The sequence below is a fragment of the Pongo abelii genome, chromosome 19, assembly GCF_028885655.2.
Source record: "Pongo abelii isolate AG06213 chromosome 19, NHGRI_mPonAbe1-v2.0_pri, whole genome shotgun sequence".
In the NCBI taxonomy this organism is placed as follows: Eukaryota; Metazoa; Chordata; class Mammalia; order Primates; family Hominidae; genus Pongo; species Pongo abelii.
This window is the reverse complement of record NC_072004.2, coordinates 22,009,330-22,036,101: the sequence shown is the minus strand read 5'-3', so window position 1 is coordinate 22,036,101 and position 26,772 is coordinate 22,009,330. Positions and strand designations below refer to the sequence as shown.

The following is a 26,772-nucleotide window of genomic DNA, read 5'->3' as shown; positions in this document are numbered from 1 at the left end:
CAGATGACTTATTGCACAATCCCAATAAAAATGCAAAGTCTGCATGTGTTCGTGGGTCTGTGTGTGTGTGTGTGTGTGTGTGTGTGTGGTGTGTGAGTTGATAAGCTGATTCTCACATGTGGAAATACAAAGCATCAGGAATAACCAAGATACTCTTGAAAAAGAATAAGGTATGAGGATATCATCAAGATTGGATATCATCCAGATATCAAGATTTATTTCACAAAGATATGATACTTAAAATAATGTCATATTGGTACAAGAAAACACAAATAGACCATTGGGATAGAATAGAGAGCCCAGAAACCAGTTCACAAATGTATGAACACCTGATTTATAACAAAGATAACATTGCAGGGTGGTGAGAGAAAGACAGTTTTCTCAGCAGGTGGTGCTGGGACAATTAGATATCCATATGAAACTTGGCACCTACCTTTCACCACAATTCCAGGTGGTCTATAGAGCTAAATTTGAAAGCAAAACAATGAAACAGCCCTTGGAAGATAATAATGGTGAATACATTCCTGACACTACTCATATAAAAGAAAAGATTAAATTGGACTTCATTAAAATTGATAACCTGGCCAGGTGCGGTGGCTCAGGCCTATAATCCCAGCACTTTGAGAGGCCGAGATGGATGGGTCACAAGGTCAGGAGTTCAAGACCAGCCTGGCCAAGACAGTTTAGAGAAACTCTGTCTCTACTAAAAATACAAAAATTAACTGGGTGTGGTGGTGGGTGAATATAGTCCCAGCTATTCGGGAGGCTGAGGCAGGAGAATCACTTGAACCCCAGAGGTAGAGGTTGCAGTGGGCTGAGATTATGCCATTGCATTCCAGGCTGGGCAACACAGCGAGACTCCATCTCAAAAAAAAAAAAAAGAAAGTGATCAACAACACTAGTAATCAGTGAAATGTAAATTAAAACAATATTATGATATCAGTGCACTCACCTGAACAGGTGAAATTAAACAGACTGGCAGGGTTGCTAAGTAGAGCAACAGGAACTCTCATACCATGCTGATGAGAATATAAATTAATACAACTACTTTGGAATACAATTTTCTGGTTAAAGATAAACAGTTCTACCTGTAGGTATCCACCCAAAAGATATGTGTACCAGCAGATATGTACAAGAATATTCATAGCAGCGTTATCTATAGTAGCCCCAAAATGAACACATTACATGTCCATTAGTTGTAAAAGGGATTGGGAAGTTGAGATATATTAAGATAATAGAACATTATAAAGGAATGAAAAGGAATGGATTTGTAGTTATATCCAGTACAAATGAATCTCATAAACCTAGTGTTGATGGAAAGAAGCCAGACAAAAAAGAATTAGGCTAGGCACAGTGGCTCACACCTGTAATCTCAGCATTTTGGGAGGCTGAGGTGGGCTGATTGCTTGAGCCCAGGAATTTAAGACCAGCCTGGGCAACATGGTGAAACCCCATCTCTACAGAAAATACAGAAATTAGCCAGCATGGTGCCACACACCTGTAGTCCCAGCTACTTGGGAGGCTGAGGCAAGAGAATCTCTCAAGCCCAGAAAGAGGAGGTTGCAGCAAGCTGAGATCACACCACTGTGCTCCAGCCTGGATGACAGAGCTAGACCCTGTTTCAAAAAACAAACAAACAAAAAAAATGAATTAAGTAATTCTATTTATAAATATAAAAACTTTTAAAACAGGGAAAATGAAATCTAGTGTTTATTGACTTCTGCAAAGGATATAAAACTGTAAAGAAAAGCAAGAAAGTGATTACTGTAACATTTAGAATAATAGTTACCTTTGTGAGGAAGGGAGAATTTGTGATTTGGAGGAAGCAAATGGGAGGCTTTTGAGTGCTCACTATATTCTGTTTCTTAAACTCAGTGATAATGGAAAGCTAGTTGCTTTGTGATAATTATTTGAAATATACTTTTTTTTTTTTTTTGCAATGGAGTTTCACTCTTGTTGCCCAGGCTGAGTGCAGTGACACGATCTCAACTCACCGCAACCTCCACCTCCTGTGTTCAAGTGATTCTCCTGCCTCAGCCTCCCGAGTAGCTGGGATTAGAGGCATGCGCCACCACACCCGGCTAATTTTGTATTTTTAGTAGAGACAGGGTCTCTCTATGTTGGTTAGGCTGGTCTCGAACTCCCGACCTCAGGTGATCCACCCACCTTGGCCTCCCAAAGTGCTGAAATTACAGGCATGAGCCACCGCATCCAGCCAGAAATGTACGCTTTTACCTCTGATTTTTATTTTTCTCTGAATTAGTAGCCCTTGGTTTAAGGTTTCTTTTTTTCTTTTCTTTTTTTTTTTGAGGCGGGGAGAGTCTTGCTGTTGTCACCCAGTCCAGGCTGGAGTGCAATGGCATGATCTCAGCTCCCTGTACTCTCTGCCTCCTGGGTTCAAGTGATTCTCCTGCCTCAGCCTCCCAAGTAGCTGGGACTGCAGGCACCTTACACCATGCCCAGATAATTTTTGTATTTTTAGTAGAGACAGGGTTTCACCATATTGACCAGGCTGGTCTCGAACTCCTGACCTCATGATCTGCCTGCCTCGGCCTCCTGAAGTGCTGGAATTACAGGCGTGAGCCACTGCACCTGGCCCTGGCTGGAAGTTTCTAACCATGTTAATAACTGGGAGTAGAATTTATCTCAGTAGTAACTGAGAAACTATGGGCCCTAGGGCACTAGGAGAAGTTCCTTAATGAGAGGATGAAAATTGTGTGGGTTTAGCTATGTTTTAAAATTTTATAAAATATTTGTACTGAACTCTGTCTGGATTTCTCTGGGTCTTATAATAATAGTAACATATGAAATAGGGTCTTAAAATTATGTATTTAAGCTTAAATGAAAATGACAAAATAAAATGCTTAATAATCTGAATAAAGAAGGGTTTTTTTCTTAGAAACTAGCTAACTTAACCCCTAGTGAGTTGATAAGTTGTTGATTTAGCTTTTCTAACTACTCAATAAATACCAAACTTCTTAGGGAATTAAATGTTCAAAGGTTCAGCAGCTTTGGATAACCTGCAACTCCCACCAACCATTCCATTATACTAAATGTTTATTAAACAGCCATTTCCAGGATAATTCTGTGCAGTATCTCTGTATTAAGGAATATCATAAATAACTCTTTAACATACTCAAAGCAAATTTTTAAAATCTTTACCTTACTTTTATCCTATCCTGTATTTAAAAAACAAAAACAAAAAAAGATTAAAATCACTTAACTGCTTTTAGGAAGGTGGATAAGCGTGCTACAAAATAGAATTACTAAGTTTCACAAATCTCCAAAACTTTGGGAATTGCCACTGCAACAACCACTATCAACAGCTTATCCCTAGAAAATTATAGTTGAGAGAGTCTTCTTTTTATTTTCCCACTGGCATCTTTTCATTTCTTTTTCTTTTTTGAGACAGGTCTCACTCTACCTTCCAGGCTGGAGTGTAGTGGCATGATCACAGCTCACTGTACCCTCAACTTGCCAGACTCAAGCAATCCTCTCACCTCAGCCTCCCGTAGAGCTGAGACTACAGACACATGCCACCATGCCCAGCTAATTGTATTTATTTCTTTATAGACATGGGGTCTCCCTACATTGCCCATTCTGATCTCAAACTCCTGGGCTCAAGAGATCCTCTTGCCTCAGCCTCCCAAAGTGCTGGGATTACAGGCATGAGCCACCACACCCAGTTTACTGTCATATTTTCTGGAGAAAGAAAGAGTCTTAATTGTTTAAAAGCCTTTAGCTATGAAGCTATTACTAGTTTTTACATGTGATTCAGTGTATGTGAGAAATGTTTATCAGGGAAAACTGTGGTTTGAATATATTAATTGCTGAAACCCAAGTTTGTTAGAATAGACAACAATTCTAAAACTGGCAATACCTCAGTGCTTTTAATGACTCCACTGTAACCGTTGTCTTTGTGTCGATAAAGATGGTTTTATAAACATAGAGAAGAATGTGATAGTGACTAATCTGAAATGGTGATAATGCCTGTCATTGGCAGGGTTAGAAGAACTAAAAGGAGGAATCACAGGCCTGTCTTCTCAACTCTCTATTCTTGTTTATACATACAGATGAGGACAGAACTGTATTTTCTGTCACATCAGGAGAATAGCCCCAGCCTCTTTGGAATGCCATTGATTGTTCCATGTACTGTGCATACCCGGAAGAAAGACCTATATGATGCGGTTTGGATGCAAGTATCCTGGTTAGTGAGCCCACTCCCACCTCAGGAAGCTAGTAATCTTGCCCAGGATTGGTGAGTTCAGGGGATCCATCTAAACCTGTGGTTTCCAAACTCTAGAAAAATAATTTATATGAATTCTACATGACTGATAGAACCCAGCCTATGTCAAGTTAATCAGTCTTGGAAGAACCACTCAGAGAGCATACAATTCAACCATTTGGTTTGATATTTGGAATAGGAGAGAGGATACAGCTTCCTTTTGACAAACATTCTAGTGTCTAATAATCCTTCCATTCTCTAATCTTTTGCCTGGATTCATCCTGCTAATGCTTCAAGTAATATCCTTGTCTTCTGTGTTGCAAAAGTAGAGTATGAATTCACCAGGAAATTTGTATAATCTCAGTCCTCTGAAATTCAGGATGAGAGTGACTACATACATGAACTCTGAAAAGTCTCATGATACAAAAAATAATTGTTGGATTATTTCCATACCATGTCATTCTTTTTTCTTTATCCCTTACCACGTCATTTTAACGTGAAGTAATTTCATAAATCTAGATAAAAATAATTAACATTTTCTGTTTTCTTTCTCTTTTTCCTGCCACTGTTCTATTTGATTAGTAAATGCATTTACTCTGAATAATTTTTGGGACTGTGATGATGTCTTATTTTTATCTCAATCAAATTGTAGATCATTTTTTCTTCTTTTTTTTTTCTTTTCTTTACGACAGAGTTTTGCTCTTGTTGCCCAGGTTGGAGGGCAATGGCATGATCCTGGCTCACTGCAACCTCCACCTCTCAGGTTCAAACAATTCTCCTGCCTCAGCCTCCTGAGTAGCTGGGATTACAGGCATGCACCACCATGCCCGGCTAATTTTGTTTTCTTGGTAGAGATGGAGTTTCTCCATGTTGGTCAGGCTGGTCTCAAATTCCCAACCCCAGGTGATCCGCCTGCCTCAGCCTCCCAGAGTGCTGGGATTACAGGCGTGAGCCACCGCACGCAGCCTGTAGATCATTTTCTTACCATCATGGTACAAATGAGAGTTCTGTTTTATGGTAACTAAAAGAAATTCTTTACTTATTTGTTATGATATGGGGTCTTTTGATGATTAGGGTAGGGCTTAGTATAAATACATCTTTTTTTTTTTTTTTTTTTTTTTGTTAAGACAGATTCTTAATATGTCACCCAGGCTGGAATGCAGTGGTGTGATTTTGGTTCACTGTAAACTCCGCCTCCAGGTTCAAGTGATTCTCATGCCTCAGACACCTGAGTAGCTGGGATTACAGATGCTCACAACCACACCCAGCTAATTTTTGTATTTTTAGTAGAGACAGGGTTTCACCATGTTGGCCAGGCTGATCTCAAACTCCTGGCCTCAAGTGATCCACCTACCTTGGCCTCCCAAAGTGCTGGTATTATAGGTGTGAGCCACCACACCTGGCCAGATTTAAATTTAAAGATTTAAATAAATCTTTACTTAAATAAATTATTTATTTATTTTTATTTTGTATTTTTTTGAGACGGAGTCTCGCTCTATCACCCAGGCTGGAGTGCAGTGGCATGATCTTGGTTCAATGCAACCTCCACCTCCTGGCTTCAAGTGATTCTCCTGCCTCAGCCTCCCGAGTCGCTGGGATTACAGGTGCCCACCACCACGCCTGGCTAATTTTTGTATTTTTAGTACAGGCAGGGTTTCACCAGGTTGGCCAGGCTGGTCTCAAACTCCTGACCTCCAGTGATCTGCCCACCTCAGCCTCCCAAAGTGCTGGGATTACAGGCATCAGCCATCGTGCCCGGCCAAAATAAGTTATTTAAATAAATAATTAAAGTATTTATTTTAAGATTTAAATAAATAATTATTTAAAGTATTTATTTTAAGATTTAACTAAATAATTATTTAAAGTATTTATTTTAAGATTTAAATAAATATTTAAAGTATTTAAGATTTAAATAAATAATTATTTAAAGTATTTATTTTAAGATTTAAATAAATAATTATTTAAAGTATTTATTTTAAGATTTAAATAAATCCTAAAGGAAAACTGCAAATAATAGATAAGCAGTTTAGTTAATGAATGTTGTTTTTAGTAAAGATGAAAGTCCGACAAGATTAAATTTGAAGTCAAGTAATTGAATGAAAGAGCTTCTAGACGAGGGCTTTTCCCAGGACTTGCTAATGAATTGGATGTGGATTATAGGGAAAGAGGAATCCAGGCTGACTTCTTTTTTTGGGGGGTGGGGGGATGGAGTCTTGCTCTGTTGCCAGGCTGGAGTGCAGTGGCATGATCTCGGCTCACTGCACCTCTGCCTCCCAGGTTCAAGCAATTCTTCTGCCTCAGCCTCCCGAGTAGCTGGAAGTACAGGTGCATGCCACCACACTCGGCTAATTTTTGTAATTTTAGTAGAGACAGGGTTTCACCATGTTGTCCAGGATGGTTTCAATCTCCTGACCTCATGATCCCACCTCAGCCTCCCAAAGTGGTGGGATTACAGGCCTGAGCCACTGCACCCCGCCCAGGCTGCCTTTTTACCTGAACAATTGTTTGTGAATGGTGGTACCATTTAATGGAAAAAGGAAAACTGGGGAAGGAGCAGATTTTGGCAAGAAAAGACAGGAATGAAGTTAAATTCAAGAAGTCTACTATATATTCAAGAGGGAAATTCACTTGAATGTCCTCTGCTGGAGATATAAATATAAATGTCATCAACAAATAGGTGGTATTTAAAGCCCTGAGACCAGATGATTGACATTTAGAGAGTGAGATTTAAATAGAGAAGATTCCCATGATCTATACATGAACTCTGAACTGAGTTCATATGCATTCTGACATTTAGAGATTGAAAAGGGAAAAAAAAAGCATCAAAAGAGATTGAGGCTGGGTGCAGTGGCTCATGCCTGTAATCCCAGCACTTCGGGAGGCCGAGGTGGGAGGATCAGTTGAGGCCAGGAGTTCAAGACCAAGCTGCCCAACATGGCAAAACCCCGTCTCTACTAAAAATGCAAAAAATTATCCAGGCATGGTGGTACATGCCTGTAATCCCAGCTACTTGGGTGGCTGAGGCACAAGAGTCACTTCAACCCTGGAGGTGGAAGTTGCAGTGAGCTGAGATCACACCATTGTACTCCAGCCTGGGTGACAGAGCAAGACTCTGTTGAGAGAGAGAGAGAGAGAGAGAGAGATTGAAAAGGAGCAGCCCGTAATGTAAGAAGAAAACCAGGAGTTAAGTGAAGGAAGTATTTCAAGAAAGGAGTGATAGTTGTTTCAAATGCTACAGAGGACTGGGAATTGCCCACTGGATTTGATAAAATGGTCTTTGGTGATCTTTGTGAAAGCTATTTTAGTATAGATAAAGGAGTAGAGATTGGAGTGGTTTAAAGAGAGAATGGTCCTTCGGACATTAAAGAAGATAGCCAGGCATGGTAGCTCTCACTTGATTTTAGTGGTACTTGGTAAAGTTATGGATGAAATAAGAGTGGCCTGGAGTTGATGATTTTTAGAGTTGGGTAATGAATACATGGGGTGTTCACTGTATAGTTCTCGACTTCTTAAGTGTTTATGTCAATAAATTGGAAATTTTAGATGAAATGGACAAAATCCTGGAATTAAGGGTCTATGTAGAAGAGTGATTATTTTCAGGGACAGTGGGTAAAGAGGCAAGTGAGGATTTCAGGGCAGCGATTGGAGGTTTCTCTTGGGTGAAAGAATCATTAGAATAGGGATGTTTGAATAAGTAAGTAACCCAAAAAGATAGGAGGTTGTGGTTGCAAAGTAGGATACTTGGAATTGAGATTTTGGAGGTAGAAAAGTTTGTATTCACAAGGTCTAGAATATGACATTTGGAGAGGGTTTACATATGGGGTGGGGGAAGTTATTGTTGGAAGAGAGAAGACCAAGTTACTGTTGTATTAATTGCATTGATGTTGATGTCACCAAGAATAATAACAGGAGAAGTGGTGGAGAAAAAACACAGTGAACTGGGTGCTACAATCTTTAGTGAGTAAAGAAGATATGTACCTTCCAAGGAGGAATAGCAGGTGGCATAATTCAGTAGCACATGCTACAAAGAAGCTGGAATGTTTTAGAAAAGGAAGGAAGAAGAGATCATGTACAAGTGGCATAGGAATAAGGAAGAGATCTATTTTACCTCCAGGTTCTGGAATGTATTAGAATAAAAAGTGCAGAGGGTAGGGTGTGGTGACTCACACCTGTAATCCCAGCACTTTAGGAGGCTGAGGCAGGAGGATCACTTGAGCCCAGGAGTTCAAGACCAGGCTGGACAACATGGCAAAATGCTGTCTTTACAAAAAATGTAAACATTAACCAGGTATGGTGGTGCATGCCTGTAATCCTAGCTACTTGGGAGGCTGATGTGGGAGGATCACCTGAGCCCAGAAAGGTGGAGGCTGCTGTGAGCCATAATCATGCCGTTGCACTCCAGCCTGGGCAACAGAGTGATACCCTGTCTCAAAAAAAAAAAAAAATGGCAAAAGTCTACAGGGGGAGCAGGATTCTCAAGAAAGCCAGGCTTCATTCAGTTAGAGCAAAAAGGTAAAAGAAATTTTCAGAAGAGAAGTGCTGCACAGCTTTCTGTGAGAGTGCTACTTGATTATTTTATCCCATTATCTTTCTTTTGATTCCTCACTTATTGCTGGCCTGAGTTGGACATGGTACTAGACAGTACAGGCTATCAGTAATCATTCACTGGATGAGTTATGCAGAAAGATGGGAACTCCTATGCCAGATGTGATTCTCACTTTTGCCCTTACAGTGACTCTTTATCATGGTTTCATTACCTTCAATAGCCCATGTAATAACCTCTATCAGTTGCCAGATGAGCTGTAAAGTATGCCACTCTTATGTTATATTCCTTGCATTGCTTCCTTCTCCCCCACCCCCAGCTTTATTGAACTATAATTGACAAGTAGGAATTGTATATACTTCTAAGGTGTACAGCTTATGTTTCAATAATATGTATAAATTGTTGCACTGCTCCTTGTTAGGGCAAGGATGAGTAAATTTTTTTAAAAGTTGGAAAATTCACAGGGCCATCTTGACATAATCATTGGCAGTTAAAAGAAGTTACTCCATGGTGTATATGTGCCACATTTTCTTAATCCAGTCTATCATTGTTGGACATTTGGCTTGGTTCCAAGTCTTTGCTATTGTGAATAGTGCCGTGATAAACATACGTGTGCATGTGTCTTTATACCAGCATGATTTATAATCCTGTGGTTATATACCCAGTAATGGGATTGCTGGGTCAAATGGTATTTCTAGTTCTAGATCCCCGAGGAATCGCCACACTGACTTCCACAATGGTTGAACTAGTTTACAGTCCCACCAACAGTGTAAAAGTGTTCCTATTTCTCCACATCCTCTCCAGCACCTGTTGTTTCCTGACTTTTTAATGATTGCCATTCTAACTGGTGTGAGATGGGTGCAGCACACCAACATGGCACATGTATACATATGTAACTAACCTGCACATTGTGCACATGTACCCTAAAACTTACAGTATAATAAAAAAAAAAGAAGTTACTCCAAAAATGGTATGTAGCTTATAACTCTGAATAGTTAAGGCAGTACTTAGCATGTACCACATCAGCAATTCTGATTCAAGAAGACTTCTAAATATACAGCTTTCTGCAATGTGTCAGTGTTTTGTCATGGAAAGATCTAATTATTTTAGTTTAATGTGAATTAAATCCTCTGATAGAATTAAGGCTGAAGGATAATTGGTATTTGATTTCATGATTAGCTTATCTTGTAAAATTTTCATGGGCCACATGGCTCCCTTAGAGACATCTGGCAGTCATATGTCTACCCTTCTGTAAGCCCAGATAGAGGATGGGAAGCCAGAGTGTATTTGGTACTGGGCTGCAGCTAATGGATTAGGGTAAGTAACATTGAGCTGTCAACATGAGCATACTGCTGTAGCAAATGCCCCTTCCTAGGATTACTTCAAGAGAAGATGAAAAGGAGTTGGACCTCAAACCAGAAATGCTTCTTACACTCTTTTTGTTCTCTTCTCTTTCCCTGATGACAGTATCGGCTATCAATATCCATTCACTCTACGAGTTGTGCAGAAAGATGGGAACTCCTGTGCTTGGTGCCCACAGTATAGGTAAAGTGACCTGCAAAAGAATTACTTTAGCAGAATTTCAGCTTTAGATATTATACAATTTTCCTAAGAGTTCCAATTTTGAGAAGTAAATAGTGAATAATGAGGAACTTAAGAATTGTGGCTGGGCACGGTGGCTCACGCCTGTAATCCCATCACTTTGGGAAGCTGAGGCAGGTGGATCACCTGAGGTCAGGAGTTTGAGACCAGCCTAACCTGGTAAAACCCCATCTCTACTAAAAATACAAAAATTAGCAGGATGTGGTGGTGGGTGCCTCTAATCCCAGCTACTTGGGAGACTGAGGCAGGAGAATCACTTGAACCCAGGATGTGGAGATTGCAGTGAGCCAAGGTTGCGCCATTGCACTCCAACCTGGGCAACAAGAGTGAAACTCTGTCTCAAAAAAAGTTTTTCACTTCCTTTTGAGGTCAATAGATAAGTTTTGCTTTTGAGACTTAGCTGGTTTTATAAACTACAGTCCATACCAAATTCATAGCTTGTGATAAACATTTATTACTCCATAACTTCAACTCTCCTTTTTTGTTTTGTTTTGTTCTGAGATGGAGTCTCACTCTGTCGCCCAGGCTGGGGTGCAGTGGCTCAATCTTGGCTCACTGCAACCTCTGCCTCCCAGGTTCAAGCAATTCTCCTGCCTCAGCCTCCCGAGTAGCTGGGACTACAGGTGCACACCACCGTACCCAGCTAATTTTTGCATTTTTAGTAGAAATGGGGTTTCACCATGTTAGACTGGTCTCGAACTCCTGACCTCAGGTGATCCACCCACCTCAGCCTCCCAAAGTGCTGGGATTATAGGTGTGAGCCACCACGCCAAGCCTCTCCTTAAATATAAAGAAGTTTGCCAGTTCTGAGCACAGTAGACCATAGTCTTTACTAGACATTGCTGGAAGTCTGTTCTTGGTTTTTAAAGAGTTACAGAGATTGATGGGTCATTGCCATTACAGCAGGGAAAGTGCCTAATGATACTAAAGTCCACCTTTAGAGAACTACAATAGACTTAGCAAACTGAGTCGAAAGTAGGCATTGGTCAGATGTGGTGGCTCACGCGTGTAATCCCAGCACTTTGGGAGGTGGAGGCGGGCAGATCACGAGGTCAGGAGATCGAGACCATCCTGGCTAACACAGTGAAACCCCATCTCTACTAAAAATACAAAAAATTAGCCAGGCATGGTGGCGGGCACCTGTAGTCCCAGCTACTTGGAAGGCTGAGGCTGGAGAATTGCTTGAACCCGGGAGGCGGAGCTTGCAGTGAGCCCAGATTGCGCCACTGCACTCCAGCCCAGGTGACAGAGTGAGGCTCTATCTCAAGAAAAATAATAATAATATTAATAAAGTAGGCATTGGAACCATGACTTTATTATATCCTCCTCCCCTACCCCATCTCCCACCCGACCCCTGCAACTCTATAAACTTTTTTTTTTTGAAACATAGTGTCACTCTGTCACCCAGGCTGGAGTGCAGTAGTGTGACCTTGGCTCACTGCAACCTCCACCTGCCAGGTTCAAGCAATTCTCCTGCCTCAGCCTCCCAAGTAGCTGGGATTATAGGTGCCCACCACCGTGCCTGGCTAATTTTTGTAGTTTTAGTAGAGACAGAGATCCACCATGTTGGTCAGACTGGTCTCGAGCTCCTGACCTCAGGTGATCCACCCACCTCAGCCTCCCAAAGTGCTGGGATTACAGGCATGAGCCACCATGCCTGGCCTCTGTAAACTTTTATATGCATTTATTTAATCTGCCATTTTACAAACAAGGAGCTAGGTGTTATACCAGATAAATTGTCCTACTTCAGAGCATTAAATAACTGAATTTGGAATTTCTTGAGTGCTGTAGTATCTCAAACAGTCAATTCCCATGTCATTTATTTGCCATAAAGTTCACATCTTCCTGTGATTAACAGATGGTTACCAAGTACTTTGTAAAAATAAAGATGTGAAAAGTGAAAAGCATGATTCTCTGAAATGATAATAATTATTAATAAGTATCCCTACATTTATCAGAGTCTGAAGTTAGAAGCCCATGACAAATTGTGAGGCCCAAGAGGAAAGCAGAAAAGTAGGAAGGGAGAATATTTTTTATTAAGAAAATTTAAATTCCTTCATAATTATTTCTTCCTCTGTGGATCTTTCCCCCCTTTTTAGATTTTGCAGAGGCTGTAAAATTGATTGTGGGGAAGACAGAGTTTTCACTGGAAATGCCTATATAGCTGTGGATTGGGACCCCACAGCCCTTCACCTTCGCTATCAAATGTCCCAGGAAAGGGTAAGTATTTAGGGCTACCATAAAATGGTGGATTTTATATGGGAAATTTCCCCCAGTGTAACTCTTATGCCATTTCTGTTTTAGACAATTTAAAAACAAGCAGAAAAACCTTCATTGGCATCCTCTATGGCACCCAATATATTGACATGTTTGCTTGAGCTTTTTCATTTTCCAGCTTCTGGAGTTCGTTGTGTTGGGGCATTGTCTTTGTCCATTTTGTGTTGCTATAACAGAGTACATGAGGCTGGTAACTTATAAAGAAAGGAGGTTTATTTAGCTTACTGTTCCGCAGCCTGGGAGGTTCAAGGACATGGTCCTGGCTTCTGGCAAAGGCTTCTGTGCTGCATCATAACATGGCAGAGAAGATCAAAGGAGAACAGACACAGGCAAGAGGGAGGACCAAACAGGAGGAAGATCCTCGCTTTCTAACAGCCCGCTCTCTAACAGCGCCACATTGGGAATCAAATTTCAACATGCATTTTGGTGGAGACAAATAAACCATATGCAAACTATGGCAGGCATTAAATTTCAAAAATATTAATAAGTGAACCTTGAAACAAAACTGTGTCTGGCCATGACATATCAATAAGTATCTCTCTGTTAAATATTATTGAAGTTGCAGCATTTGGTAACCACCGTTACTTAGTTCAAATGTGTCCCAGGGCTATAGCTGCTACCTTTAATAGGCATAGTGATCAGAAAAGTTACAGAAAGGATTGAAATGTTTCAATTTTGGGTACCTAAGAGCACATCTCAATGGCCACTCTTCACACTTCACATTCTTCTATTGTCACTGTCTGGCCAGAGCAATTTTTAAATTTTGAAAATGTTGCTTCAGAAATAATTTTAACTCCATACCTAAAAATGTTTGCCTCAGGCCGTTTTTAATCAACCAAATATTATTTGAAAGGTAAAGACATTAAGAATCTGATAGAGAGGTAAAAGCCACAGAGTCAAAGGAGTTCCTTAAGTCACATGAGGAATTGTAGTGGTTTTTGCATTTTTATGGCTCTTGATAGGCAGAAATTTCCTTTACTATTTTTTAAAGCATTCCCTTTGGATAAGTTAGTAATGGTAACTGACTTTTCTGTCTTGTTATTCTATGGAGGACTGGGGAAATTACAAATTCTAGACCTAGCTTCCTATTTAGATCCCAAAATATGCCCCACACACCAAGGCTCCTGGGAGCCCTTTCTTGCCAGGAATAAGTATAATTTGTGGATACTTGTCAAATGAAAGATCACTGGGCTAAAGCTAAAGAAAGCTGAAGAGAAACTAATGTTCTAGATCATGCTCACTAGCAAGGAGGGAAAATTTTACCAGTTGATAGATTCATAAATCTTTGTCAGCACAAAATCTGACAGGGCATTTTTCTGACAAGACATTACTGTCAATGATGATAAATTATTCAGCTCTATAAATCTCTTCCCCTTTTTAACAAATCCAGTGTGCAATCTGAAAAGCTCTTTAGGACATCCTGCTTATAGGAAACGGCCTACGTGACCTGTTAAATCTCACCCTACTTCCACTTTCAGTGATGTTCTTAGGACACCATGGAAATGAAGGGCTATTGATGCCTTGCTAAGGAGTGGGGCCATATGCCTAATCTGGGCTCCACTACATGTAGAGTTTCTGCATGTGCTTAGAAAGTCATGTAGACGAAAGAGATACCGTGGTTTAAATTGGGATTATTGCCCATATGCTTTATATTTTTTATTCCAGTGATTTCCCTTTTAGGAATTTATCTGAGGGGAGAATACTCTGTAATTACTCCATAATTTGCAGGCAAATATCATCATAGCATTTTTTAGGAGAGTAAAAAGTTATTGACAACTTATATTTGTCTCACATTAGAGGAATGGTTAAATAAAGCATGGTGAATTCATTGGATAAAATATAATGCAGTTGTTGAAAATGATTACCAGGAGTTTTTGCTAACATTTATGGGAACATGCTTATGATATGTGAACATTTTTTTAAAAACAAGACATAAAGTTGCATATACTGGAAATAATACCTTCAATATTGAAAAAAATACTATTTAGGAAAAAGGACAGAAGAAAATCTGCCAATATTTTGACAGTGGTTGCCTTTGTATTAAGAATATAAAAGGATTCCCTGCCTTTTTACATTTTTCTCTGCTTTCCAAAATTTCCACATGAATATTATACCTAGTAATCATAAAAAAATAGAGGGACAATCACTCTTATCCTTTACATTTCTCTCCTGTTTGGACCTCAGATTCCTCAGCAGAAAATTAAACTAGATGCCAGCCTGGGCAACATGATGTCACCCTGTCTTTACAAAAAATGCACAAATTAGCCAGGTGTGGTGGTGTGCACCTATAGTCCCAGCTGCTTGGGAGGCTGAGGTTGGAGGATTGTTTGAGCCCAAGAGATCAAGGCTGCAGTGAGCTGTGATCTCACCAGTGCACTCCAGCCTGGGTAACAAAGCAAGACTCTGTCTCAAAAAAAAAGAAAGAAAGAAAGAAAGAAAAAAAGAAAATTAAACTAGACAAATTCTTAGGCCTCTCTCTTTTTTTTAATAGTCTTATATGAAAACTAATACCTCATTTCCTGTGTTTTGTGTTAAGACGAGCTTTAAAGCAACTCTGAAAAAGAAGAGGGTGCCTATAAGTAATTTATAGACTGTTTAAACAATAGTAGAGGATCTAAGCATGGACCCCAAGAGGTAAATGGAATCTTTATCACTTTGGGAAATTTTACTGATAAATAGAAATTATTGTCAGTACAGTCCACAAATATGTTTTTTATCAGCCTTCTTTCCTCCCTGTCTTCATCTAGCACTGTAGCCTGTGTTCCACAGAAAATATAGTCAATAAAAATCAACATTCTTTACTAGCTTACTCTAATTTGTGGTTGGCCATAAAGTATTCCTGGTAGAGATAATAGAGATAATATTTAACTGGCTATGAGAAAGGAAACACTATCGTATATGAGACACTCCTTTTTCTACTCATTCCAACAACTATGATACAGCATGTTTCCTTTTGAAGCACGTCAGTTTTTTCCTTGAGTGACCAGTTCAAAAGATGATGACAGTTAATATCTTGTTACTACAGAATTTGTACTCAAAAAAGAAGTCTATAACCCAAATCCAAGCCAGATTTCCTTTTCTAAAAAAAGAATTTTCCTCTAAGTTCCCCTTTTTAAATGAGCTCTTTAGCCTGGATAGTTATGCAGTGCTAGAACCTTAACTGCATGATCAAACCCAACCTTGCTAGTTTGTAACAGCATTTGACAGCCTCGTGACTCTCATATAGGGAAAAAGTCTCACCTGAAAAACCCATGCTAAGCTGAATGTCTTGAGCTGTGCCAATTTGTATTCCAGGCAGCCTGAGGTTCCCATCATGAGTTTCAGGAAGGGAAATTCATGGAGGAAGTTCACCTCTGGAAGGGAGGAGCAATAAATAGGGTGGGTGAAGGACATATGTGACGTTTGCCACAGAGAGGCAGTCAGTGTGGGCCTTGTGGTCCGGCTCTGCTTTGGGACACAAATATATACTGTGTGAAGTCTTATGGTAGCATTCATAACCCTGATGCTTCACCCACCTTCCCATACATTAGAGGGACAAACAGAAGGATCCCAGCTCTGTGGTTCTTGATTGTTTGTCAGGTAGCAGCCAGGCATGGAGAGGGAAAAATTCTTTCTTCTCTGCTGCACTCTAGATCCTTCCTTCTCTCCTTCTTCTTCATTCTACACCACCCCCAACATACATCCCTGCACCCCACCCATTCTTTGCTCTCTCTCCTTTCTTACACTTAACTCCTTCTTGCTCCACAGCCTAACATGCTGATTAACAGGACCCCAAAGGTTTGGGTGGGTATTAGGGGCCTTCTCAACAAAAGCAGCACACTCTTGAGCTTGTTCTTCCTTTTGTTGCCATCTCAGATTAAAAAAAGTCCCATGAGGGAGGAGACAGATAATTATAGACTTGGTATTCTGATAACTCTGTGATACATGGGATCAGATGCAAATGAGTTGTACCCTGTGGTGTTTCATGCTCTGCTGTGTTGTCTTCTCATGGTGAGATTTCTGTGCCCTTATTTCATCCAGCTCTGGTTTCTGTGTTTCATGTTATTTCTCCTAGCCTCTGTAAACTCTGCAGCATAATAATAATGCTCTGGCATTCTGATTAAAAATAAATGGCTTACTATCAGCACCCCTGGCTTGAGGGCCAGCTCACATGTAATCCCTTATAGGATTCCAAAGTTGTTAAATAAATGCAATTCTTTTCGTTTTTGTCATTTTGAAGCATTCAAAAATTTTTCAAGAAAAGCTATGGTCATATAAATAAAAATTTTATCCAGAATGTTACGATGTAACATTTGTGAATAAATGTGTAGGTGCTGTATTTGCTCAGACTCTAGTTTGGGTTGTGTTTTCTTTTCCCTTTTTTTTTTTTGAAACAGGGTCTCTCTCTGTCATCTGGGCTGGAGTGCAGTGGCATAATCACAGCTCACTGCAACCTCTACTCCCAGGCTCAAGCAATCCTCCTGAGTAGCTGGGACTACAGACATGTGCCACAATGCCCAGCTAATTTTTAGATTTTTCTTTTACAGAGACAGGGTCTCTCTCTGTTGGCCAGGCTGGTTTCCAACTCCTGGACTCAAGCAATTCCCCCCACCTCGGCCTCCTAAAGTGCTGGGATTACAGGCCTGAGCCACCATACCCAGCCAGTTGTATTTTCTTTTTCCTTATATAGAATAAAATAAGGGTGAGTGACCGAGAGGTTGATGCATAGCTAGATCACCAGTTTAAATGCCTTCCCACATGCCCCTTTCCTCCTGTTCCCTCTACCTACAGGTTGTAGATGAGCATGAGAGTGTGGAGCAGAGTCGGCGAGCGCAAGCTGAGCCCATCAACCTGGACAGCTGTCTCCGTTCTTTCACCAGTGACGAAGAGCTAGGGGAAAATGAGATGTACTACTGTTCCAAGTGTAAGACCCACTGCTTAGCAACAAAGAAGCTGGATCTCTGGAGTCTTCCACCCTTTCTGGTATGTTACAGTCCTGCCTCTGAGAGAGCAGGAATCTAGCATAAAAGAAAGAAGACATGAACAAGGAGGTTTTGTTATTTTTGAGAATAAGACTTTTCCTGCAGCAGTGTTTAAAATACTTTCTGTACAAGGTTTTTATGTTGAATACAGAGATGAATCCTTCTACAAATATTTGGTAGTTCCTTTTCCTAAAGAGCTTATAACCTAGAAGAAGAGATCAATCATGTAGACCAGTAACTGCAATTCAGTGCGATGTGAGAACTGCCACAAGGGTTACAATGTGGTGAATTTGAACTTCAGGAGAGGTTGAACTTCTGGCTCTATGGAGAGAGGAAGGTTAGGCTAGCCCTTTGTGGACTCTAGAAGAGCAACTGAGCCCGGAGTCCCCAACACCCACTGCACATAGTCATGTGGCTGTGGCATGCTGCTGAGTTGAGTGTGTGTGCACAAGCACACCAGTGCACTAGGGCCTGTGTGTTCTTTTAGATTTAATTTACTTCTGCCTTCTCCCTTCATGGATTAGGAGACTGTCCTTTTGTTTGTCAGGAGAGTTTGAAGTGACAAATCCTCCTATTCATTAAGATCAGTGTAACTGTAAGGTACTGGCATATTTTAATCAGATATTTATATGTATTTTCTTTTTTTTTTTTTTTTGAGACAGGGTCTCACTGTGTCCCCCAGGCTGTAGTGCAGTGTTGTAATCTCAGCTTACCGCAACCTTCACCTCTCAGGCTCAAGTGATTCTCTTGCCTCAGTCTCCTGAGTAGCTGAGATTACAGGCGCGCACCACTACCACCCGGCTAATTTTTGTACTTTTAGTAGAGATGGGGTTTCACCATGTTGGCCAGGCTGGTCTCGAATTCCTGACCTCAGGTGATCTGTCCACCTTGGCCTCCCAAAGTGCTGGAATTACAGGCATGAGCCACCCTGCCCAGCCGTATTTTCTTGTTCTATTCATGTCTCTGTCACACTACTCTGTGAAGCTGAACGTAGGTTTTTCTTAGACCAGAACAGCTTCCCAGGGAATGATGCACAAGAAATTAATAACACTGGTTGTCAGCTAGCTCCACAGATAGGAACTAGAAGGAAGGGGCAGGCTTGGGGACAAGGTGGCTGGGGAGAAGGGGGAGACTTTTTTTTTTTTTTGAGATGGAGTCTCGCTCTGTCGCCCAGGCTGGAGTGCAGTGGTGAGATCTCAGTTCACTGCAAGCCCCACCTCCCGGGTTCACACCATTCTCCTGCCTTAGCCTCCAGAGTAGCTGGGACTACAGGCACCTACCACCATGCCTGGCTAATTTTTTGTGGGTTTTTTTTTTTTTTTTTAGTAGAGACAAGGATTCACTCTGTTAGCCAGGATGGTCTCAATTTCCTGACCTCATGATCCGCCCGCCTCGGCCTTCCAAAGTGTGGGGATTACAGTTGTGAGCCACCATGCCTGGCCGAGGGGGAGACCTTTTTAAAAAACTGAGGTATAATTAACATACAATTAAAAGCATAGATTTTTAATATCCAGTTTGATGAATTTTAACAAGTGTATATTTTCATATAATCATCAAATAAAACAAGCAGAGCAGTCATGTAGCCCAGTAATTGCTCAGTGCGATGTGAGAACTGCCACAAGGGGTACAACGTGTTGAATTTGAACTTCAGGAGAGGGTGAACTTCTGGCTCTGTGGAGAGTGGAAGCTTAGGCTAGCCCTTTGTGGACTCTAGAAGAGCAACTGAGCCTGGAGGCAATACCCACTGCGCAGTCATGTGGCTGTGCCACACTGCTGAGTTTAGTGTGTGTGCACAAGCACACCAGTGCACTGGGGCCTCTGTAGAGGCCTTTATGAAACCATATTTTTGAAGTCTTTAAAAAATAATGAAGAGTAAATGTTCTGTTATATATTCCCAAACATTCACATGTATTTGACTTGTTTTTTCCATGTAAATTTTGTATCTTCAGAACGCTTTAATGCGATGTTTTCTACCTTTACTTCTCCAGATTATTCACCTTAAGCGATTTCAATTTGTAAACGATCAGTGGATAAAATCACAGAAAATTGTCAAATTTCCTCGGGAAAGTTTTGATCCAAGTGCTTTTTTGGTACCACAAGACCCAGGTCTCTGCCAGCATAAACCACTCACACCCCAGGGGGATGAGCTCTCCAAGCCCAGGATTCTGGCAAGAGAGGTGAAGAAAGTGGATGCGCAGAGTTTGGCTGGGGAAGAGGACATGCTCCTGAGCAAAAGCCCATCCTCACTCAGCGCTAACATCAGCAGCAGCCCAAAAGGTGAGGCCTGGGGGCCTTATGCAGTTGCTTTCTTGGGACTCCTGTAGGCTACATATGTTTCTCTGTCTTCTGTTCTGGAACATCAGGTTGGTTGGGTGGAAGGAACCTATCTGGAATCAGACCTATCTGTATTTGAGCTATGTAAGTTTTAACAAGAGATTCAGCCCCCCTGAATCTATTTTCTCATCTGTAAAATGGAGATAATGCCAGGTTTACAGAGTTGAGAGTTTGACACATGGAAAGTAAAGCACTTCACACAGTGCCTGATGTATGGTAAACAGGAATGGTAGCTGCTGTCTTGTCCCCTTATAGTGAAAGTTCTGAGGTTCCCCATCTTTCAGGGGGTCTAGAAGATCAAAGCTCTTTATTTATTTATTTATTTTATTTTTTATTTTTTGAGACAGGGTCTCATTCTGTCATCCAGGCTTGAGTGCAGTGGTGCAACACAGATCACAGCTCACTGCAGCCTCGACCTCCTGGGGTCAATCAATCCTCCTACCTCAGCCTCCTGAGTAGCTGGGACTACAGGCATGCACCACTGCACCTGGCTAATTTTTGTATTTTTTGTAGAGATGGTGCTTTGCCATGTTTCCCAGGCTGGGCTCGAACTCCTGCGCCCAAGTGAACCTCCTGCTTCAGCCTCCTAAAGTGCTGGGATTACAGGTGTGACCCACTGTGCCTGGCCCAAAACTATTTTCATAAAAATACTAAGACAACATGTGCCTTTTCACTTTTATTCTCTCACAGATGTACAATGGTGTAAGAGACAACATGACATGGAATAATACCGTCACTTTGACAGTGAAGTCTGTGCTAATGTATTGTACTTTTTCATGCCTCAGTTTTAGTTTCTAATGCAGGAAATATTGATAGATAAAATTCACATAAAAGTTCTAAAGGTTCTCAGTAATTTTTAAAGGTATAAAAGAGGGTAGGGGTAAGAGGCTATAACCAAAAAGTTTAAAGCCTTACAGGATTTTTGTGAGTCATAGAGGTAACAATGGACAGCAAGAAATTCCCAGTACCATGCCTAACAACAGGAAGTTCTCAGTAAATGGTGGTCACATTTTTTGTCTAATTTTACAAAGGAGAGGAATATGTATTTGGAAAACTCCTTATTCTAATAGTTAGATTTTTTTCAACTGAATCTGACATAAATCATCTTTCTGCTGTTTTCTGAGTCCCTATAATGTACTTTACATTTTCAGGACATTGTTGCTTATAGGGACTCAGCATTGAAGAAGACAAAAATGTAACTTACTGGCTACATAATAGGAACTAAAGGGTAGCCAGTCACGACTCCCCTGTCTTTACCTTTGTGTGTACAGTTGCGAAGCTAACCTCAGAGTTAGCATTTGGGGCTGGCTTACTCTGTGGCATTTGGATTTGTGAATCTTCTGTCCTGTTCACAGATTCTCCTTCTTCATCAAGAAAAAGTGGAACCAGCTGTCCCTCCAGCAAAAACAGCAGCCCTAATAGCAGCCCACAGACTTTAGGGAGGAGCAAAGGGAGGCTCCAGCTGCCCCAGATTGGCAGCAAAAATAAACTGTCAAGTAGTAAGAAGAACTTGGATGCCAGCCAAGAGAATGGGGCTGGGCAGACCTGTGAGCTGGCTGACACCTTGAGCTGAGGGCATATGCGGGGGGACAGTCAACCAGAGCTGGTCACTCCTCAGAACCATGAGGTAGCTTTGGCCAATGGGTTCCTTTATGAGTATGAAGCATGTGGCAATGGCTGTGGTAATGGCTACAGCAATGGTCAGCTTGGAAACCACAGTGAAGAAGACAGCACTGATGACCAAAGAGAAGACACTCATATTAAGCCTATTTATAATCTATATGCAATTTCAGTATGTGGTTTATTGTATGGTTTTCAGAGAGTGGTCTGTGTTTTGTTCACTTGTCTTCATGTATTCATGAACAAGTATTTTTCAGGTCCTGCTTATTTCCTAGCATTGAGCTTAGTGACAGACAAAGTTAACATAGAAATCTGGGCCTGCCCAGGTGTGGTGGCTCACACCTGTAATCCCAGCACTTTAGAGGCTGAGGCAGGAGGATCCCTTGAGCCCAGGAGTTTGAGACCAGCCTGGGCCCCATCTCTACAAATAATTTTAAAATGGAGCAAGGTATGGTGGCATGTGTCTGTGGTCCCAGCTACTTGGAAGGCTGAGGCAGGAGGATCACCTGAGCCCAGGAGGTCAAGTCTTTAGAGAGTTGTGATCACTCAACTGCACCCCAGCCTGGGTGATAGAGCAAGCCCCTGTCTCAAAATAATAATAATAATAATAGTAATTACATTATAAAATGATTGTTTATCCACACAAGACTTGGAGCTTATGACTTTTGTAGTTTGCTTTTTGCTTATTTTGGTTTTAGAGAAAGTTAGAGGGTTCTAAAATATTTTCTCACCTACTGATCATTTACATGACCAGTGTTCTTCTGCTCAGATCCTAGTGCTATATCCTGGCCATAGTACAGTTAACTACTAACATACCTCCACTCTCTTATCTCTTACAGTGCCATTCAGGAATTCTGAGTGGGGGCCATTACGTCACTTATGCCAAAAATCCAAACTGCAAGTGGTACTGCTACAATGACAGCATCTGTGAGGTAAACATTATCAATCTTTGAATGAAAGTTAGAAACAGAATATCAACAGAACTGGGGAACATTTGTTGAAATAATGGACTATCTCTTGAATAGGAAGTAGATATTTCTGCTAGAATCAATATATAGATGCTGTCAGTATTAAAGGAACAAAAGTGATATGCAGAGTAGGGAATGAAAACATGAGTAGTGAGGAAAAATAAAGATTTAGTTGACCGGGCGCAGTGGCTCATGCCTGTAATCCCAGCACTTTGGGAGGCTGAGGCAGGCTTAGGAGGTGGATCACTTGATGTCAGGAGTTCGAGACCAGACTGGCCAAGATGGTGAAACCCCATCTCTACTAAAAATACAAAAATTAGTTGGGCATGTTGGCGCATGCCTGTAATCCCAGCTACTCGGGAGGCTAAGGCAGAATGGCTTGAACCTGGGAGGTGGAGGTTGCAGTGAGCCAAGACTGCACCACTGCACTCCAGCCTGGGCAACAGAGCAAGATCTGTCTCAAAAAAAAAAAAAAAAAGGAGTTAGTTAATGCAAAAAGCTCCTATCCTCTAGACTGTTAGAATTCGATGGGGTTGGGCCAAGCGCCGTGGCTCACGCCTGTAATCCCAGCACTTTGGGAGGCCAAGGTGGGCAGATGATGAAGTCAGGAGATCGAGACCATCCTGGCTAATATGGTGAAACCCCGTCTCTACTAAAAATACAAAAAATTAGCCAGGCGTGGTGGCACATGCCTGTAGTCCCAGCTACTCGGGAGGCTGAGGCAGGAGAATCACTTGAACCCAGGAGGCAGAGGTTGCAGTGAGCTGAGATCACACCAGTACACACCAGCCTGGTGACAGAGTGAGACTCCATCTCAAAAAAATAAATAAATAAATACAAAATAAATAAATAGAATTTGATGGGGTTTTAGGTCATTCTGTTCTGACTTATCTATGGTCAAAATATTTTCCCCAAAGCAAACATTGGAAATAATGGGGCTCATTTTAAAGGGGCAGATGTGAGACAGCCAAACTAGTGAGCTTATTGGAAGCAATCAGGTTTAGTAATTACAGAGGGTTGGTCTTCCCTTTCCTGGCAAGGATTTAGAGCCATAATAGCGATGGCTTTTTGTTAAAGGTTTTTCTTGCCCTTTCAGGAATGTCACCCTGATGAAATTGACACCGACTCTGCCTACATTCTTTTCTATGAGCAGCAGGGGATAGACTATGCACAATTTCTGCCAAAGATTGATGGCAAAAAGATGGCAGACACAAGCAGTATGGATGAAGACTTTGAGTCTGATTACAAAAAGTACTGTATGTTATAATAAAGCTACCACTCTGGCTGCTAGACAGCTTGGTGGTGAGGGAGATGACTCCTTGTAGGTGATACTTGGCAAAAGCGTCACTGAAAGGCAAGCTAAATGTAGTTATTTTATCCTGTTAGAATACAAATTCTAATTAAAATAGTTAACTTTAAGAGTAGTAATAATTTTATTTTGAAGTCTCATACAAGTTGTCCGATAGAGAACTTTCAGGCAGATCCCACCATTAGCCTGTAAACAAAAGATTTGGCACCAGTCACCTGGGACCAAATAAGAATTCAATTGTGCTTGTCCAGATATGAACAAATATGTAGTGAGTATAGAGTTTACCAATAATCATAACAAATATTAAAGATTTCCTTGGAGTCAAAGTAAAAAACAAAAAATTGTAATGTTGTCTAGGGATGACATGATATGCTACCTCCTTCTTCCTGAAGTTTATTCCATTATATTGACAAGATGGAGAAAGCCAGATCATGAAGGTGTGCAAATGATTCTTACGGCATGGGCGAGGATTTTTCAATTTATTTTTTAAAGTTTCCATACCCTTTCTTTGTCTTTCTTGCTTTTTGTCTTTGCCGTTGTGTTTATGTTTGAGACACAACCAGTCATTGGTGGCAGGGGCATAGAGTGGTCAGTCTGAAAGGGAGGCTCTCTTAAGAGCTATGTGCCTTCCACCCAGAGGGAGACCCAGTAGAAAGAAAAACATCCTGGGAAATCCAGCTACCATGGCCCTCCCAGTGGAGGCATCTTACATTTAGGATACTTCAAGTATCCTCAGAAATGTATTCTGCACCCCCGGCCCCGCCCATGCTGAGGGAAGGGGAGCAGTTGCCAATATTTGCACCATCTTCACGTGCACATGTTGCAACAAGAGCTTCTGGGAAGGTAAGCGGCATCGGAGCTAGATCATGTTTCACAATTAGTGGTTGTTCTTTTCCGTGTTTATTTTGCACTTTGAAAAAGAGAACACATGCAAATGAACTTGCTTGTGTGTATTTGATGGCTCTAAGAGCTATAAATTACCAACAAAACACATCCCAGTCATTAGGAGTTCATAAGTATATTTAATGAAATTGGTGGTTTTAGGAAGTCAACTTTAGTTTTGCTTTGTTTGCATGTTCACTAATTTTTTTATTTTGATATTTGCCTTTTTTAATTTTACAGTAGTCATTGAAAGTTATGTCTCTTTGTTTATTTCATTTTTTCCTCTAATTATTCAAGACTGGAACAAAAGTATAAATATTATTTATTTCAGGTAGAATTTTTTTCGTGTAGTTTTTTAATATATACTTGAAGGAAATGTTTCACCTTATTTTTGGTCTTTGTTTATTCATTTAGACCCTGCAAGTTGATTCTCATTAATTGTCAGATTCCACTACCCTTTCTTCCTCATACGTAGTAATTACCAGTGTAACTAAGCATTTGTGTTCTGATATCTGAGGCCAGTAACTATGAATATCTAGTTCTCAGAGCATTTGGAAAGGTTATCTTAAATGGCTACCTAAATTGAAATCCTTTTCAGAAAAAATTTAATTGCAAGTAGGTAGGAGTGGCCTAAATTGTCAATGTAATAAAGTCGGACAAAATGCATACTTTATAGTTTCAAGATTTTCAGTATATAAAATCTGTCCTTTTATACCTGGACATGTCCCATTAAAAAGTGGAAGATTTTAAATAGTTTCTTTACAGATGTTTTACTTAAGCAGGTAGCACAATCTACTAATGTTGTTTGATCTATGTTTGTTATACTGGTTGTAATTAATTTTTTTAATTCATGAACTAGCGGAACATTTATTAAATTAACTATTAACTACATTCACCTTGTAAATTACTGTATAAAACTTGTTAATGCACTGACTTTAGAAAGATGTTAATGTACATAAATAGAGTGTGAATAAAATAATGTTGATGTACTGAAATATGAACTGTATAAAAAGCATTGGTAATTGTATATGGGGTGTACCTGTTTATCTGTAACTATTATCCAAACAAATTAAATACTGTGGATGCCTCTATGTGCTGTTTTTCCTCATACAAGTAAACACAGAAAGTCAAATTCTTCAGCCTCCCTCTCTGTGATCCTGTTTTAATTCTCCTACTTGAATAATTTCTTCCTGACTTAAAGAGGGGATGCTTCATCTCTGAAGTTGGAAACTCTGTAGAGCAGGATTCCCCAACTCCTGGGCTACAGACCAGTACCGTCCATGGCCTGTTAGGAACCGGGCTGCACAGCAGGAGGTGAGCGGTGAGCTGTATTTAGAGTCACTCCCCCTTGCTCCCATTACTGCCTGAACTCTGCCTCCTGTTAGATCAGCAGCGGCATGCCATTCTCACAGGAGAACGAACCCTATTGTGAACTGCGCGTGCTAGCAATCTAGGTTGTGCGCTCCTTATGAGAATCTAATGCCTGATGATTTGAGGTGGAACAGTTTTATCCTGAAACCATTCCCCCCATCCCCCCAGTCCGTGGAAAAATTGTCTTCCACAACACCAGTCCCGGGGGATTGTGAGCAGAGCGGTGCAATGGCCTGACCTACCAGGTAAAGGCTCCCTCTAGAGCAGGATTTCTCAAACTGGCACTAGTGACACTTGGGGCAGGATCAGTCCTTGTTACGGAGACTGTCCTATGCAGTGTGGGATGTTCAGCAGCACCACTGACCTCTGCCTACAAGACACCAGGAAGTACCCTCTGTCCTAGTTGTGACAAAGAAAAACATCCCCAGACCCTGCCAGATGTCACCTGGAAGGCAAAAACACCCACATTTGAGAGCCATGGTTCTAGGATATAGGAGTGTGGACACAGGCAGTTCAGGTTTACACAGCCTGGATTTGAGGTGCCTGTGAGACCTGCTTGCTGAGATTCTTTTGAGCAGTCAGACAGGAGGGGCTGGAGCCTAGGAGAAAAGTCTGGGCAGCTTTGCTGTCTTCAGGCTCAGTGGCTGTTAGAAGGAATGTGGCAGAAAAAAAGAAAGCGA

General features: G+C 40.9%; 1 pseudogene; it reads left to right on the top strand.

Moving 5' to 3' along the window:
* Nucleotides 1-25,812, top strand: part of LOC129051229 (ubiquitin carboxyl-terminal hydrolase 6-like) — a 48,565-nt pseudogene extending 22,753 nt beyond the window's left edge.
* The last annotated feature ends 960 nt before the right edge of the window (nt 25,813-26,772 follow it).